Raw genomic sequence first — 18,914 nt, 5'->3', positions numbered from 1 at the left:
TACGAATCCGGTCCTGGCATGATTACAACATGCTTTCCTATAAAATGTGTTGCTTACATTTATCAGCTTCCCGCTGACTTGGCAATCTATCTTTAAAGTATGATATTTTTCCAACTCGGTGGAAAGAATCTTTTATTATTCCTCTTCATAAAAACGGGAGTAGATTTTAAGTAGAAAACTATTGGGGCATATCTAACCTGTCCGTCATCTGAAAGTCATTTGAAGCTTTCATTACATTTTCTATATCCATCACCAATTTACTGGAGTTCAAAAATCACGTTTCTAAATGTTTCAGGAAAATCTTCACACTGGTGTTATTTACACGGGTGTCAGTGAAGCATTTGATAAAGTATGCCATTCTCTACTTGTTGGATTTCGACCAGGTTTCACCCATTGGATATCTTCCTATCTCGGTGATCGTACTCTTCATAAACGATATTGTTAATATACAATTAATAACTATAGTCTTGACATTCTAAATTATTTTGTTGACTTGGGAGTCATGATGGATTCTGTAAGAAAGCAGAGCCGCCCCTTGGCAGTGATTTGGAAAACATGTTCTTCTTCTGAAAGGTTATCAGTGAAAGTTCATCGGCCATCCGGAGTCAACTTAAACAAGTAGGTCTCGTCCCACCAATTTTTATGAAAAACTAAAAGGGGCACGACTAAAATTGGAAGAGAACCCCGACCTAAATCTATTCGGAGGTAACCTGTTAAATTTCCTTTATCTTTGTAATAACTAGTTTTTTGCCTTTTTTAATTGTAATGATTAGGAAGTTTTTTTCGCCTGACTTAGCAATAAATAATTAATTAGTTAAGAATTAATCGAAAGTAATGATTATTGGCCATTGAAAGAATATTCAAAAACAATTGAAAAATTAGCCATTGTTTTAGATATAAACAATCAAGTAATTCAAAATAACCAAAAAATTTAAATTAGGCATATAATTAATGATACCCAAAAATATTTTTCTTTAAAATTTAATTTTTGATTACCTTCAATAATTTATATGAAAGGAACAATTTTAAATTAGGTAGCAAAGTTGAAACCAAGGGCAATATGCATGAACATGAAAGAGCGACATTTTTTGGATGAAGGAAAGCATCATATGCAAATGGGCTATCAACTTTATCATCATTGCCTATCGGGGGACCGGGTTCGTGTTCCCCCACACTCTGTACGTCAGTTACCAGGTCGCCATTATCGTTCCTTCAGGAATCTGCCTCTGTCTTGAAAGTTTCCGTCATTAAAAGAGCATGAAATACGTATGGTAAACCGAAAATAATAATAATATTTTTTCGCGATAAACATCCGAGGAGATAGAGCCCACTTTTTTCGAGAATGTGGTGTGCTAATGGGAAGATTATTTGGTCATCCTACACGCTTTAGGTCGACTCCGTGTGCATCTGATAAGGCAGATAACTTTTTTGCAGAGAAACATATCATGGCAGAAACACAATCGAAGTATTTGCCAAGCCACCAAATCAATTTTATGGAAGAAGGAAGAAAAAATATACTCCGAAAATTTAATTTTTACCCCGGCGTAGTCGTTTAGTCAGGTAACAGTTTTAAATACTCCAAAAACTGGGAGCGAAATATGAGAGAAATGTAATAACTCGAAAATTTTCAAAAGCGCTACGCCATCAAACTTTTTTTCAAATTCAATTACAAATACAACAATTTCGAAATGCGTGATCTTGGCTCATTTGTTTATGGGTGTTATAGAGTGCATACACATGTAGATTTGTATGAAAAATATTCTTGGGTGCACCGGTAAAATAAATTTTAAGATAAGTGCAAAAAATTTGCAATGTTCTTTGCTATGGGCATATTAGAAATTATATTTTATGTATTATATGTATATAAGGGTACATTGGGAACTTACTGAACTAAGTGGGTACATAAATATATTACATATATACGTATATATTTTTATTTAAGTAGATAAGTATATGGAGCAACGAACTTTTTGGGTATATAGAACCGGACCATGAAATGATCCATTGGAGTAGGATTAGGTAATTTATTTGCCGTTTGGGAAATTATTACTAAAGCCGACTATGGGTTTTGCACGAGACTGTACCTTTTGGTACTAGTGGGTATGCAAATGACATATTTTTGCCCTTTAGTCTCTATGATTTTGGTTATGTAACCAAGAATCCGGATATTCATATCGGAGGGACTAAAATTGGGCAATTTTTAAAATTCGGGTCCGTACTTTAGATGGAGGAAAAATATATGTGGATATATAATGACTCTAGAGAGTATTTTCTCAAATTTTTTTTTATTTAAAATGTGTTACTTTTGGGTTGTTGTGGTTGTGTTGAGGTATCTTCCGTGATGTTGTGTGTTCCTCATCTTTGTTGTAATGTTGATGTTGATCTGATGTATGCATGTGTTTTTTCAATTATGTTTTTCAAACAAATTTCTTTTATTCATATGTATTTTTTTCTGAAAAAAAAATTTTTTTTGTTTTTTTCCACAAAACTTTTTTCTCTGTAGTTGAATTTCCGTTTTTAATTTTTATTTTTCCGTGTTTATTTTTTCGAAAAAAGAAAAGGTCATTGAAGACCTGAAAGTGGCAGAAAAAGGCAAATGTATAGGCGAAGAGGCGGAGGTATTGGAAGTGAGCAAAAACTTCAACGATGCTGCGAGTCTAACAAAGGCGCTTCGAGCAGGAGAGGGAGGTATGGACCTGCAGAGTCAGGAAGCAGCGGAAAAAATGCCTTACGTGGGCGCAGTGGCAGATAATAAGGAGAGAAACAAACAGCTCAAAGGCGCTGTGAGTGTAACAGATAAATCTCCAACACAGTAATTGGTTAGAAAACTTCTACACTGTGTATACTATCTAACTCCAACATCGGTGGTAATAGAGGGGACAAATTTACCTCCCTTATCCTGGCATCCTGCTACAAGGCCCATAAGGTGGAAGCCTCGCCAGAAGACGGACGATATTAACGATAGAGGTGAGTCCCTTCTTAGTTGTATACTACAGAGTAGTATACAAGTGGCTAACAGGGTTAGCGTTCCTACATATGTTGGTCCACCGTCAAGCAATGTGCCTGATATCGCATTGGGCTCAGAGCAAGATATTTCGCAGTACGAATGGAAGGTCCTTGATAGGTCATCCTTCCAAGACCATGTATGGAGGCCCTTGATAGGAAACCCTTCTCAGACCATGCTATATCTGCTTCAGAATCCCCCTAAAGAGAGTAGAGAAGGGGAAAACCTATACAAACACTAGGGAAACGAACTGGTACAAACTTCAGAAATGTGTGTCAGAGGTTATCACAGTAGAAGAGTTGGAGGAATGCAATAACTTATTATCAAAGGTGCTGACAGCTGCGTATAACAGAGCTTGTCGTCAGAGAAAATCCAAGGCAAAAGCGAAGCCAATAGGAATAAGGAGTTGATGGCACATGAGATAATTGTAGAAGGGCCTAGAATAATCTTTGAGGGTTGCATAAAACTGAACCACGTCCCGCAATCTTGGAGAACGGCTGACGTAGTCTTTATACCGAAAGCGGGAAAAACCAGTCAGCTGCATCTAAAAGACCAACAATGTCTTGAAACGAGCAATCATGTACAGTCTCAACTAGATTGAAGTTCATCCGACCTTAAAAAATTCAATCGACTCCATATTAAGCTGCAGAATGATCACGCTGCAATGGGGTCTATGCGAGGCAATAAAATCTGTAAACACAGGAACGCCGCAGAGGAGGGTTTTACAACCAATGCTGTGGATACTGGTTTGAACCAATTGCTAAGACGGTTCGACGGGGGACCAGCAGAACTAACGGAATATGCAGATGACGTTTGAGTCATCGTAAGCCGCAGATACCTTAGAACAATCAGATATATGATGGATCAGGCACTCTGATTAGGGATGTCCATTAGGGTGGGTCGATTTGTATGGAGGAAAGTTAACCGACATCGCACCATCTATTTTTCGATAGGATTTGGGCGCAGGAAAAAAAGTTCCACTACGCATACCTAAAAAAATAATTTTAAAGCCTGCAAAATTTTTTTTTGACTTTTTTTCGACTTTGATTTTTAAGGTTTTTTTCATGAACTACTAAACAAATTTGCATATGTATACCCTGTCCGACCCAAAAATGTCGGCTAAAAACGTTGGCGATAACAGGTTTTTGAAAAAAAAAATTTTTTTTTCACATGAAAATTTTACAATCAAATGAAAAATTTTTTAGTAGGTCATGAAAAAAAACATTAAAAATCAAAATCGAAAAAGAGTAAAAAAATTAAATTTCGCAGGCTTGAAAATTATTTTTTTGAGTATGCGTACTGGAACTTTTTTCCTGAGCCCAAATCCTATCGCAAAATCAATGGAGCGATATTGGTTAAAAAATCGACCCAGGCTTATGTAAATGCATCCGCCAACGCGGAAAAACCCGATCTAGTATTATTAACTGGGAAATATAAATCCCTATTTGGACTAAACCTAACCTTGAAGCTTGATATGTAGCACAAAATATCTAGGAGTCATTCTTAATAGTAACTTGTCGTGGAAACTCCATGTGAAAGCAGTGAAGGAAGCGGCAGAAATTATGGAGGAAGCTGTAGTGTAAACAGCCAACAATTTAATGCCAAATATTTAAATCAGCTAATATGCTACCCTGTAACAAAAATAGTCTAAATGTTCATCAACACTTAAAAAGGCATTTGATAATTCTTGCTCACATAGCCATTCACACGATTTAATCCAGGTGTGTGTACAACACACAAACAAACAAATTTGCATTCAAACAAATTTGCGAATGTTGCATTTCCCACAGAAGTCACAACTCAACACAGGTTTGTAGGTACATATTTTGTATCGAGTTGTATGTAGGTGCGTAAGTATGTATGCTTAAGGTAAATATGCATGTAAGTATGTATGCTTAAATTTAAATAGATATGTAAGAATATGTTTAGAATAATTTAGTATAAATAAGCTGACAATATTTGAATAAAGATTCCTTCGGCATTCGCTCATTGATGTTGAACACTCACTAAACCAATTAATTCATTTTAATCTTTTATATGGCGATCCTGCCTATGATTTTTCAGCCTAATTTCATAGTTGGCAAGGATAAGCCTTTTAATCTTTTATATGGCGATCCGGCTATGATTCTGGTGGCTGATTATTCAGCCTAATTCACTGGTAAGGATTTTACTGGCTGATTACAGCCTAAGCTTTGTAAAAGAAAAAAAAGAAGAGAAATGATAATTAAATTCGGGCACCAACAGTAAAAATTCCGGCAATTGGAAGACCTCAACAAAACATACATTGGAACGATACAGAGAAGATCAGCATGGCCCGTGCGCAAGGATGACACCGAAATCGTGAAGCGTTCAGGACTAGCAGCTAATAATTATAAGTATAATACGTATATTAGCTTAATATTAACAATGTAAAAATTATTTTTAAGCAGGAAAATATTCCGGCAACCTAACGGCTGCCTATTGACAATCAAACATTTAAATTTCTGCTGTAAAAACTTTTTGTTAGTAATTATTGAGTTATGTTCCCAGAAGAGGACATACAAAATGAAAGTCAAGTGCCTTAGGTTGTTTTCATAAAACTCCTTAAATATGGAAACATTTTTTTTACTGATGTTTTCCCAAAATAAAAACAAAACAAATTTTTTTTAAGCTCAAAATGGCATAGAAAACAAAATGAAAAAATAAGAAGAAAATAGCATAGGAATTAATGTTTAATAATAAAACAAGAAAAATTAAATTGTATTTAACTATTCATCATTTGAAAAAAAAAATTTTTTTCTAAAAGATTTTGTAAGAAAAATTAAAAATGTCAAAAATATTAAATTAAACAAATTTTTCCTTAAGAACAAACATTTTTAGAAATAAACCTTTTAAATAATAACTTTTATAATGCTAACTAGATAAAAAAATAATAATAATAATAAAAGTAAAATGGAATGTTTAACATAATAAACATAAAAACAGAGAAATGAGCATAAATTAGCATTATTAACACCCCCAAAGAAACAGGAATAAATTTTTAATTTATCTTTAATTTTGTCTATCAATCATATCATCTCTTTAAAATGTCTCCGTGGACAAAAATTAACCCCATAGCTGGTTACGAGGTGGGAAAAGGAAACTCTGAAACATCAGAGAATAGAATATTAAAATGTGAACCAACAGCTGAATCAGTGCCAAAAATTAACCCAACCATTTCAAATGTTTGGCTAGCAGTTTTAACCTGCGAAACCGTGCTATTGATATAATAATCAAATTTATCACCCTGGACCCTCTAAACTCAACGCAATTTCGATAAGAACAGTAAACTATTACAAATGAATCACTGCAAAATGGCTCACTCAATAGAAGAATTTATTGAGACAGCTTCATTAGCACTGTCTAAGTTCAAGAATTTGCTAATTCACAGTAGTAGTTTCCATAGAAAATAACATCTATGAAGGATGTCAAGGTAGAAGATTTATACCACAAACCTTTCGCAACATAATGCTTGACTAAGTGGAAATATGCAAAATACCCAAAGTTACCACAAGATCGGAAACTTAAAAACCAGCCAGAATGAAGAAAATAAAAAGTCACAAAGAGAACCTTATTATAAATAAAGCGCTTAATAAATAAATTTGCTATTATACATGTCAAGCTCGTTTTCATCCAACAGGATAGAAAAATTGTTGCGTAATACAAGCAACCAGATTGTTGAAGAAGTTATTGACTTAGGACAATATTCAACCAGGTTTAAAAATGCCGGCAATCTAGGACTTGTAAGAGAAAAAAAAAACAGTTGTCCCTTAGGAGACAAATTGGTCAAAAATAATGAATACTCGAGTAAGCGTATTTAAGAATAAAATAGGTACACAAATTCTCAAAGATCTGCATTAATCGCAGAAGTTATGCATGTGACAAATGTCGACAGAAATTAAAGAAATTCTTCATAAATATCATTACGATCCCATCTGGGAAGGCCACCCAGAAAATCGCATGACATATAAGATCTAATAAAAATATTGCAGCAAAATATTAAAAATGGTATAAGAAAAGATATGAAAAATGATTGCATCCACTCTACCCATTGGTTTAACCACTTATCACTATATAACTACTTCTTGCTCTAGCAAAATATGAAAAATGGTATAAGAAAAGATATGAAAAATGTTTGCATCCACTGTACCCATTGGTTGAACCACTTATCACTATATAACTACTTCTTGCTCTAGCAGCAACTGAAATTACCCAATCTACTGTATATCATACGCTCAAAGATCCCGCTTTTAGATCAATGTCAATTTTCAGCCAATGATGACTGTTACCATCACCCTATTCTATACGCTTTAATTTGAATAACAATGGAAAAGCTTTGTTTAATAGAAATAGTCAAGGTAAGGAAAACTAAATATCCTATATTTAACTAAATAATTAATATAGAGCGGTAAACGACTCACACAATAAAGAATTAAAATTGAAACTCCTTATAGTCGTTTATATATATATATATATGTTTGTTTTATTTGGCAAAACAATTGTTTCGACACTGGCGACGTGTCATCATCAGTTGCTAGTTATCAACTAACCATTGTCTACAAATATAAACAAAGTATGCCTATGCAAATCAAACATTCAAAATTTTTGTAAAAGCTAATGCAATGCGAAAATAATAAAAAGAGAGTTTAAACAACAACAACAAAATACAAAAGTAATTATGTACATATGTATGTAATATGTAATAACAATATATGGAACAATCTAAGTTTACTGGAATGCTGTGAAGAGACTCAAGTACAGTGGGCCTGTATCACGATTTACAGAATCATTTTTGTTTACATATATATGTAGAGATTCTAAAATGTTTAATTTTTTAATATTACATTCTGACTTAATTAACTGGCAATCGTCCTCACTTATTGAATGCTCATTCGCTAAAGCATGTTCGGCGATTCCACTTCTCGGATCAATATTCTGAATATATTTTAGGTGCTCAAGTAATCTGATTCGTACAGTGCGGGTCGATTGGCCGATGTACTTTGCGCCGCATACATTCCCGTTGTCGTTTTTCTGGGAGCAAGTGATTGAATAAACGCCAGGTTTGTCCAAATTTTCGCATTTGTCTTTTGTGGATGTAAGTAATGATTTTAATTTTGTTGTTGTTTTAGGAGCCAAATTCACATTTATTTGTCTGTAGCATTTTTGTAAATCGTTAAAATAATTAGAGTCGTAGGTCATGCTACACCAAGTCCTTTTGTTTTCAACGTCCAACGTATCAAAAAATGAGCTACTCTCCCTTCGCTCTTTTTTGTTGTGGTGCTTTTTAATTATCTGCTCTATACTGTTAGAGCTATATCCATTTGTTTCTGCAATGCTCACAATTTTATCTCTTTCTTTTTTGTATGCCGCATAACTGAGTGGAACGTTTACTAGCCGATGAGCCATGGAATTGAAGGCAGCTAGTTTGTGGGAGTAATGATGATTGGACTCAATTGGAATAAATCGATCAGTTGAAGTCGGCTTCCGATATATATCGAATTCGATAGCTCCATCGACATTGTGTTTGATTTTTAGGTCCATAAATGGAAGCTCGTTATTTGATTCGTATTCACACGTAAACTGGATAGCGTTATTTTTTGACTTTATTGTGTGAGTCGTTTACCGCTCTATATTAATTATTTAGTTATGTCGGTCACCAAACCATCTGAGCTGTACCAGTTTCAAAAAACCAAAGAAAAAATCTGTGCTTTAAAGGCGGACGTTTGGTTCTTGTCCAGCTGCAAAAAACAAAAAGTTATGCCGAAGTTCATCGATTCTTCCTTTAAATGCAAAAGCAAGTGCCCAGTAGGAAAATTATCTATCCAAAAAGCAAAAGTGTACTGGCTAAGCCACGCCTTACAACAAAAGCATGCTCACTTATCTTCGTGTGAATTACTCGCGTATAAACTATATAAATATTTAGCTAGCAAACTCTGTTTCATCATTTGGGAACATTTCCTGATAAAACTAAATGCGAAAATCGACCGGTTATCTAGACAGCAATTGCAACGGAAAAGAATTAAGTTGAGGAAGCTAAGACAAACAAAAAGGCCCAAAAAGTCGTCGAGTAAGTTCATCCCTGATCTAATTATAAACAAATCTGATGTGACCCTGGAGGAGAATGAAATATGTCTACTGAACAAAGGCCTCAACTTCGCGTTACCGCACAAATCTTCAACAAAGCAGGATATAATAGTGGATTCTGAGTTAGCCCTCGGAAAAGTGGATACCGAAGTGGCAGAAAATGTACGGTTTTGTGTAAGGAAAGCTCTATTGTCGAAATCCAGGTATAAAGAACATAGCAATTCAACGTTTTTTTATAATACGGTAAAATCGCTAAACCGTAAAAATATCTACGTAACAAAAGCCGATAAAGGTAATTGTGTGGTCGTGCTAAATGAAATTGATTACAACAGTGGTATGATCGCTCTTATTGAGGAAGGAAATTATACTAAAGTGAAGAATCCTCTCCCAAAGATGAAGAAACAGGTGATTGAGTGTCGTAAAAAGTATGCTAATTTGTTCGGCCGTCAGTGGGACAAAAACATGCATAAATCTTATGTCCGTGTGCCATGTTTGTATGGTTTATACAAGGCTCACAAACCTGGTAACAAATTTCGTTCCATTATTGCTGGCTACACCTCACCCATCGCAAATATCGCATCATGGTTGAGTAATTACTTTAAGAATTTAAAAAGTTTCGATAATTTTTCTATAACGAATTCTCTTGAATTAACTGATAAGATCAAAAATATGCAGTTGAATATGAATGAATGCTTCGCATCGTTCGATATAAGATCGTACGTTTCGAATGTACCAAGAAATGGTGCGTTGGACTCTTTAAAAATTTGGTTAGATAGACAAAATATTAATCCATCGGTCGCCAGTGCATTATTTGACTTAACCTCTACATGTATTAAACAATCATTTTTCCAGTTCAGAGGCGATTTTTAGGAACAAACCGAGGGCTTACCAATGGGTTTAAGTATAAGTCCCTTTCTATGCAATTTGTTCATGAACACAGTTGAAGAACAACTAATTCATAGCTCTCTATTCCCACGTTTTTATTGCCGATATGTTGACGATTGTTTTGTTATTATTGAGAGAGACAAAATCGAGCAAACTCTCAATCTATTTAATTCAAAAAATAACGCTATCCAGTTTACGTGTGAATACGAATCAAATAACGAGCTTCCATTTATGGACCTAAAAATCAAACACAATGTCGATGGAGCTATCGAATTCGATATATATCGGAAGCCGACTTCAACTGATCGATTTATTCCAATTGAGTCCAATCATCATTACTCCCACAAACTAGCTGCCTTCAAGTCCATGGCTCATCGGCTAGTAAACGTTCCACTCAGTTATGCGGCATACAAAAAAGAAAGAGATAAAATTGTGAGCATTGCAGAAACAAATGGATATAGCTCTAACAGTATAGAGCAGATAATTAAAAAGCACCACAACAAAAAAGAGCGAAGGGAGAGTAGCTCATTTTTTGATACGTTGGACGTTGAAAACAAAAAGACTTGGTGTAGCATGACCTACGACTCTAATTATTTTAACGATTTACAAAAATGCTACAGACAAATAAATGTGAATTTGGCTCCTAAAACAACAACAAAATTAAAATCATTACTTACATCCACAAAAGACAAATGCGAAAATTTGGACAAACCTGGCGTTTATTCAATCACTTGCTCCCAGAAAAACGACAACGGGAATGTATGCGGCGCAAAGTACATCGGCCAATCGACCCGCACTGTACGAATCAGATTACTTGAGCACCTAAAATATATTCAGAATATTGATCCGAGAAGTGGAATCGCTGAACATGCTTTAGCGAATGAGCATTCAATAAGTGAGGACGATTGCCAGTTAATTAAGTCAGAATGTAATATTAAAAAATTAAACATTTTAGAATCTCTACATATATATGTAAACAAAAATGATTCTGTAAATCGTGATACAGGCCCACTGTACTCGAGTCTCTTCACAGCATTCCAGTAAACTTAGATTGTTCCATATATTGTTATTACATATTACATACATATGTACATAATTACTTTTGTATTTTGTTGTTGTTGTTTAAACTCTCTTTTTATTATTTTCGCATTGCATTAGCTTTTACAAAAATTTTGAATGTTTGATTTGCATAGGCATACTTTGTTTATATTTGTAGACAATGGTTAGTTGATAACTAGCAACTGATGATGACACGTCGCGAGTGTCGAAACAATTGTTTTGCCAAATAAAACAAACATATATATATATAAACGACTATAAGGAGTTTCAATTTTAATTTTTTATCCTATATTTAGTCGATAGGTTATACTAAATCATTAATCTTCATTATTTTTTTTTTAGAAATATAAATATAAGTTTGACCTGCTTCATATAGGAAAACCTCGCCTTTTGGAGAGGTTATAAGGTAGATCGTAGACATACATATAGGGCCCTGCAGAATATAATCTACCGATAGGAAAATAATTTTATTAATAACCTGTAGAAAAAAAAACACAAAATCAATAGGAAAAATTAATTTAGTAATACCCTATAAGGTAGAAAAAATCGATGAAAATAATAATTTTACTCTAATACCCTATAAAGTAGAAAATATTGATAGTAAAAATAATAACACTATATTCCCATCTAGAATAGGAAATGGGGATAAGCAAAACTTTCCCAGTAACATAGAGAATAGCAATATCATAAATAAAAGAAAATAATAATACACAAAAATAGACTTAAATTAGTTGAATAAGAAAATTTTCAACCTACAAACATAAAATACAAAAGTAGAATTAATTTATACTTAACTAAATAAAAATAGAATGCTCATGCATTCTCCATATGCATAAGCATTCTGAAAAAAAGGAAGATGTAGTGTAAACAGCCAACAATTTAATGCCAAATATTTAAATCGGCTAATATGCTACCCTGTAACAAAAATAGTCTAAATGTTCACCAACACAAAAAAGGCATTTGATAATTCTTGCTGACATAGCCATTCACACGATTTAATCCAGGTGTGTGTAACACACAAACAAAAAAAAAATTTTCATTCAAGCAAATTTGCGAACGTTGCATTTCCCACAGAAGTCACAACTCAACACAGGTGTGTAGGTACATATTTTGTATCGAGTTGTATGTAGGTGTGTAAGTATGTATGCTTAAGGTAAATATGCATGTAAGTATGTATGCTTAAATGTAATATGTACATATGTAAGAATATGTTTAGAATAATTTAGTATAAATAAGCTGACAATATTTAAATAAAGATTCATTCGGCATTCGCTCATTGATGTCAAGAATTGACAAAACTAATTAAGTCGTTTTTTTATCTTTTATAAAGCGTGTTTAAGCTGTAGTCCCTCCAATATATATATTTATAATCAGGCGGCTATTAAGGCAATAATCTCACACTAGTTTCCCGGTCATGAAGGGATAGAAGGTAAAGAATAGGTCGATGAGTTAGCAAAGGAAAGCGAACCACTCGCTGAATCAACGACGAATGTACCAATCCGTTTGGGAGAAATCGAAAGGAGACAGGAGTTACACATGATCCATCAATCAGGAAAGGCGTGAAGCTGCAAAATGTCTAAGACAAAATGCAAATCCTACGATATAAGACCCACAAAGTGACTCAAATCTCGGAAGAGAGTGGACTTAAGGCTCACGATTAGCATACTAACTGGATACTGCCTTCCGTCGTCACATGGTTATATGTTAGGCCTCGTCAGTAACAGCATATTTAGGAAGTGCGAACTGCTGGAAGGAACGGTTGAGCACTTTTTGTGTTCACGTCCTGTGCTAAATGTTCTAGCTATTAGGGGCTGCAGAGTTGCTTCGAGGCAGCAATTAAGCCATGTCCTATTTTTTCCAAGAGGGCGGAGTTATTCTATAACATAAGTACTGGGACCTGATGGAGTTCTTACGGTTGGTCGTCAAACCAATTCTGGTAACACTATGACCTAAGTCTTACAGGACATTTTCAAAACTATTTGGTGATGCGCTGTGATCCATATTCACCTGGGACTTTGTGAAGCTTGACAGTTGTTAAGTCGGCTGTGTATGATTTTACGACGACGTTATTAAGACGGTGGGTTTGGATGCCTATGGTATATTTAAGAGCTCCTGCTATCCAGCTAGGTGGAAGGGAATGCGGTTGTGGCACTTGTCTCCTCTCGTATTGCCTGGATGACGGGGCGAATACGTTCGGACTACTTTTCACCCAGTTGCACGAGCGACTGCAGGATCCCCTCTTAACAGCTCTTTCTTCGGCCGTGGGCTGATGCGAGCAACCACCTCACCAACGCCAGTCCTCGCTGTCTCTTGTAGGTCACTAACCCGCCTGATCACACCTACACCTTGAGGAGCAACCGGCCACACGAAAAACCGTTCGGACTCCCGATGGTGTGCCTATTTCCGGTCTACCATACCACCGGACCGCCATCGATTACTACGTCCTCCTCATACGGCTAAGCTAGGCCACCTCACTCTCGCACTCCCTACTCTCTTGGAAAGTACACAAATAAGGCATATTTATTAAGTGGGGGTTTGTCGGATATTTTATTGACCATGGATTGACTGAGTACTACCTCAGCCTTCAACAAAAGTCTCCTAATGTATTTGTGATACAGAATAACATTATGAATCATTGATACTTGAGAATTACATTTATAACGCTCACGCTCAAACAACACATGCTGAACGTTAAAACTCACTCACACCATTTCTTCGACTAGCAATGTGTTGTGTTGCATGCAAGCACAAATATATGTACATATATGAATGTAGCTCAGATAATTGGACGTTGGGGTGCCAAGTGCCCTCAAGTGGCCAAATATCTGCGCATTCTTTCGGCAAGAATCAATTGCGTCATCACTAGAAACGCCATTTAACTCACAGCAGTCCAACAATGTATGCCTCTGCACATTAAGGGAACTAAATTCCTAATGGAGGGCTTCTCTCCAAAAATTGAGAGTCTGAGGGCAGTGAAAACGAGGGAAATGAAATATTACGTGTTCTGCGTTTTCTAATTTGGTGAGACAGTATGGATAGCAAGGATCCTCCTCTATCCTACGCCTATGATACTCCTCGAAACCGTCGTGCCCACTCAGTATCCCCGTGAGGTGGTAGTTTAGTTCTCCGTGCTTCCGCCCGTACCATTCTAGTATATTCCGAACTATCATGAAGGTCCAGGTTAGGACTAACTCAACCACTTCAGTCTTATTTCTAGCCATTTCCAGCCCCATGTTCGTCAACCATTCCTTTATTATTGCTACGGCTTCATTGCATAATGTTTGGAGCAGATTCAATTTCTTGGCCACTGCTACTACGACAATATCACCTGCATAGCCGACAATTTGCGTGCCTCCGGGAAGGTCAATTTATGTGATTTTTTGGCCCCTCATTCGTATCAATAAAGGAGTACTTTGTCGCTAAAATAGCTACCAGTTATTGTGAGCAGGTATGCCAAAGTTTTGTAGAGCTGTCATTATCTACATCCAGTTCGCGGTATTAAAAACATTTCTTATATCCAAAGTAATCAGTGTACATAGCTTCCTTTTATTTTGACCTCCGTTAATCGCCTCACGGGCTTCATTGAAAACTGTTTGTATTGCATCTATCGTGTATCTTGATTTTCAAAATCCAAATTGACTATTTGACAAGCGTCCTGGACTTTCCAGGGTCTGCTTCAGACGTTCACTAATAATATGCTCGAGAATCTTTCCTATCGAATTAAACATACAAAGTGGCCTGTATGAGGATGGCTGGTCGTGCATCTTACCAGGTTTTAGCAACAGAAGCAGTCTTTAACGTCTCAATGAGTGGGGGAAGACGCCTTCTTGGATATAGTCGTTGAAGAGGTCCGTGAATACTGATGTTCTGGACTTTATTGCGGATTTAACGGCTATATTTGGCCCTCCATCTGAAAAAGAGTTTCGACGATTCCTCTCACTAGTATTGGTCATGTAGGTTGCTCTGATTTCTGTCCTTAAATTTTAGCCATCACCGTTCCGTAAGCCAATCCCCAAGGATCAACGTCGTCGCTCTCCATTTGTTCCCTCAAGCACTCTTTCTTGCTCTTTTTTATAGTTTTTTTTGTGCTATCCTTTGGTCTTTGTACTATCGTGGTGATGAGCGTGCACTCTGAGCCCTTCGCAGTGCTATGTCGAATTTTCTACGCTCCCCCGCTATTTTGTCGTTCCACCACTCCTGGGTATGGTAGCATCATAGGCGTATACTTAATGACTTAGATATTTGGACCGACAGGTTGTCCTTCGTATTGTGGCATCATTCCAAACAACATCAAATATTTGTGGTTCAAAACGGTGTTATTTCGAATGAAAGTTGACGCCCCGGCCAAGAAAGTGTTTCTATCGGAACCCGCGTAAGGAAGCAGAGGTAGAGGGCGGCCCCCACTTCACTGGAAGGACCAGGTGGAAAACGCTTTAACTCCCTTGGTGTGACCAATTGGCGCCGGTTGGCAGAGAAAAGAAGCGACTGGCGCGCTTCGTTGGACGGCCATAAGCGTTTAAACGGTTAAGCGCCAGTTAAGTAAGTAAGTCTTTGGTTGATGGGAAGCTATCCTTCGTGAAGTTTCCACCATCTCTAAGCTAATAACTATGTGGTCGCTGATTGTGTAGACGTTACTAATGGAAGTTTCCCTGGATCCAAATTGCGATTTTCCCAGCTGAGTCCGAACCAACCTTGTTCCTGGGTATTTCTGCATGGTTCTGAAAGTACTACTATACCAAATCCTCTTTCAAACATTGTTTGGGATAAGAGGTCTTATCCCGCTTAGCCCTGGCTTAGATTTAATTGTAGGCAATGTGATTGCTTCCGCGCTGTTGTGGGCATCTTAAACTGCCTGCCTGATATTGTCCCGCAAATTTTGGTAGATTTCAGCAATTCGCGGCCTTATGGTCCTCCTGAACGGACTTCGTGCAAAGATGTAACCTTTCTATTGTCTCGTTTCGCTTGTGAGCTGTACCCCGTGCGTATATTTTGGATAGCCTTTGTATCAGGCCGTCCAATGCTGCATTGCTTAAGGAGCGCATGACAAATCTGAAGGTTTGGAACTTTTACTATGACCTTCGCTTCATTAATTACTGCTTCAATCTCTGCTTGGTACTTGCTCCTGTGATCTTTTTAGTTGGAGTAACATATCTCCTTTTGCGATTCTTCTAATAGTTTTGACGTCACCCCCAATGGCTTTAAATTTTCCGCAACTTCTCACCTTTCGTAGTATATCAACGTAAGTAGCATCTCCATCCTTGGAAATTATGATTGCATCAGGCCTGGATTTAACCATTTTTTGCTTACTCCCTTATTTGGGCTTGATTACTTGCCACTCTCCTGTTTTTTGAGCTGTCGTGGCTTCTTTGCTTTCCGTCTTATTCTGCGCAGGCGGCCGACGCTTGTGACTTCCCTCGCGCCCCGGCGTAAATTCCTTGAGTGAGATTGACAACGTTGTTTGCATTCACCGAGTTCTTCTAGGTTTTCTTCTTCTAGGGCTAACGTGCTGCCATCCTTAGACCTTTCATTGGCAATTATTTTACTTTTTAACTCATTCACCTCCAAAGCCGATTCCATATACTATGCCTTAATAACGGAGCCCAGCCGCTTAATTTCCGCGTGTATGTTGTTACGACCTTTAAAAAATTCAGTCAATTCATCGATAGATCTCCCTACACCTCCCTGCAAAACCAACTTAATGGTGACGATATTCGAACGTACCCCAAGGCCTGCCAAGGTTTTGAAGGAACGGAGACGAATGCGACATTAGCCGGAAAGTCGTTTTGACGAGGTGTCCAGCCATGTACTAAAATTTCCGAACGTTACACTCCCCAGCCTTATCAAACATATCCGAATCGTTATTCCAGTATACCTTATTTAAGACCTTACTGGGCTCAGTCTTAATATTGTAACAAGTGTAAGTTTTTATTGGTATTAGAAGAGCTAAACTCGTTCTCCATCTACTATTTCTTTTGTCTCATTCCTGGATGTGTATCCCGCGCCGAGGAGTTGCCTCCCTATCTTGGGTAGGAATTCCCTCGCAGCAACCCAAATGTGGGTTGTGGATGCCTACTTTGAGGGCAGCATCTACTCGCCCTGTCACTGGGGGTTCACATCGTGCATGAGGCCGTTTAAGCCAAACCCTCCTCGCCAACCGCTCTTGGTCGGGGGCTGCTTATTTGAATACTCGCAGCTAAACTAAAATAGTAGGTCGTTCACTGCCGGTAGTGACGCCCTTGGCCTTAGCTCGGCTATTACAATAGCAACAAACACAGTAAGTGTGGTCATTTAAATGTTTAAGTTAACGAATGATATATGAACACGTGTATCAGCTAACTGGTAAAAAAAATTATAATAATTAATAAAATATAAAAAATTTCATAATTTATTTAATAATTTGGGAAAAATTTAAACAACGTGACATCAAATTATAAAATTAAAAATTGCTTCAAATAAATGTTTTCATACATTTAAAAAAACAAAAAACAGCAAAACGGGCAATCCCCGATTAAATCAAATAAAAACTTTCAATTTGCGTGTCGTAACTACAAAATAACTCTTCTCAATGTGAGCAGACATCTAGACCAACATAAAAACCATATACAGTTCGTTCGGCAAAATTGCATACCGGATACAGGAGTTTTAGCCTGAGAACGAAATTTTGTGAGACAGAAAGCCTTTGGCCCCTCTGCGACATAACCATTAGCATTATAAAGTTTGTAGATCAACACAAGCTGTCCAAATGTGAGGAATATTTAAAGAATTGAAACCTCTCTGCCGGGTGTTGGTAAGTTGTGGGGTACGGTCACTGTTGTATGGAAAGAAGTGCTCGGAAGGCCAACAGACAACACATATATATATGGGGTATTCCATCCCATTTCGACCAATTTTGAACCCGACCCCTTTAGAATTGGCTGAAAGTTTTTCTTCTTTTTCTAGCTTACGAAAGACGGTTTTCAGAATTTTTTCAAATTTTTTCATCCAACTCAAAAAAAGTTATGAATTTAAAAAAACACCGTTTTTGTTTTCAAAATGCTATAACTTTTTCAAAAATTTACCATTTGGGATCTGTTTTTTTTTAATTTGCTTTTAAATGTACTTTTCGGAAAAAATAAAAAAAAATTTTTAAAGTTTTTTTTTTAATTTTTCAGTTTTTCGAGATTTTTCGAATTTCGCCATTTTTTTATTTTTTTTTCATAAAAAACTTCAATCAATTCTGCAATCATCCCCACTAATCCCGGAGTGGGCTGATTTTTTTTTATATTTTTTTTTATTTAATTGAAAAAAAAATTTTCAAAAATAAAAAAAAATTTTTTATCAATTTTATTTATATAACAAAAAAATTTAAGAAAATTTTTAAGATTTTTAGGTATTCTTTTCTTAATATATTATGGTAATCTACGATTAAAATAAGCAGGATTAATGACTGACACAGTAAACATGTAAGTTTTCTAAAAATAATGTAACAAATTATGAAATTATATAAAGAAAAGAATACTTAAAAATCATTTTCTTACATTTTTTTGTTATATAAATAAAATTTGTTGGAGGAACACCAAGAGAAATATTAACGACACCGGCTTTCAGTTTAATGTATTACGTTTAATGAATATAATGCGACAAAATACAGAGATGTGAAAAAATATAATGTATGTATTCATATATCAAGTATATAACGGGCTTAGAGACTAACGAGCAAAACATTAGCGTTGTCATATCAATGAATATTATTAACACTCCTCCTCAACGTGAATGTTTTGGTTAAGTTACTGGTCTTCGTTTAATCCCACGCGTTTTGAAAATCTCAAATATTTTTCTTTACTCAAATTTTTCGTTAGAACGTCAGCAATCATTTCAGTAGTAG

At 36.2% G+C, this 18,914-nt stretch overlaps 1 protein-coding gene and 1 pseudogene across 1 annotated transcript in view; both read left to right on the top strand.

The window, feature by feature from the left end:
- Tdg (Thymine DNA glycosylase) overlaps positions 1-18,914 on the top strand; it is a 300,877-nt gene that overhangs the window by 97,327 nt on the left and 184,636 nt on the right. The gene's annotated exons all lie outside the window — the stretch shown is intronic.
- LOC137235593 (U6 spliceosomal RNA) lies at positions 5,264-5,364 on the top strand (annotated as a pseudogene).

This window comes from Eurosta solidaginis, chromosome X, assembly GCF_040869045.1.
Source record: "Eurosta solidaginis isolate ZX-2024a chromosome X, ASM4086904v1, whole genome shotgun sequence".
Lineage (NCBI taxonomy): Eukaryota > Metazoa > Arthropoda > Insecta > Diptera > Tephritidae > Eurosta > Eurosta solidaginis.
The sequence above is the reverse complement of the archived record's forward strand: the minus strand, read 5'-3'. Positions and strand labels throughout refer to the sequence as shown.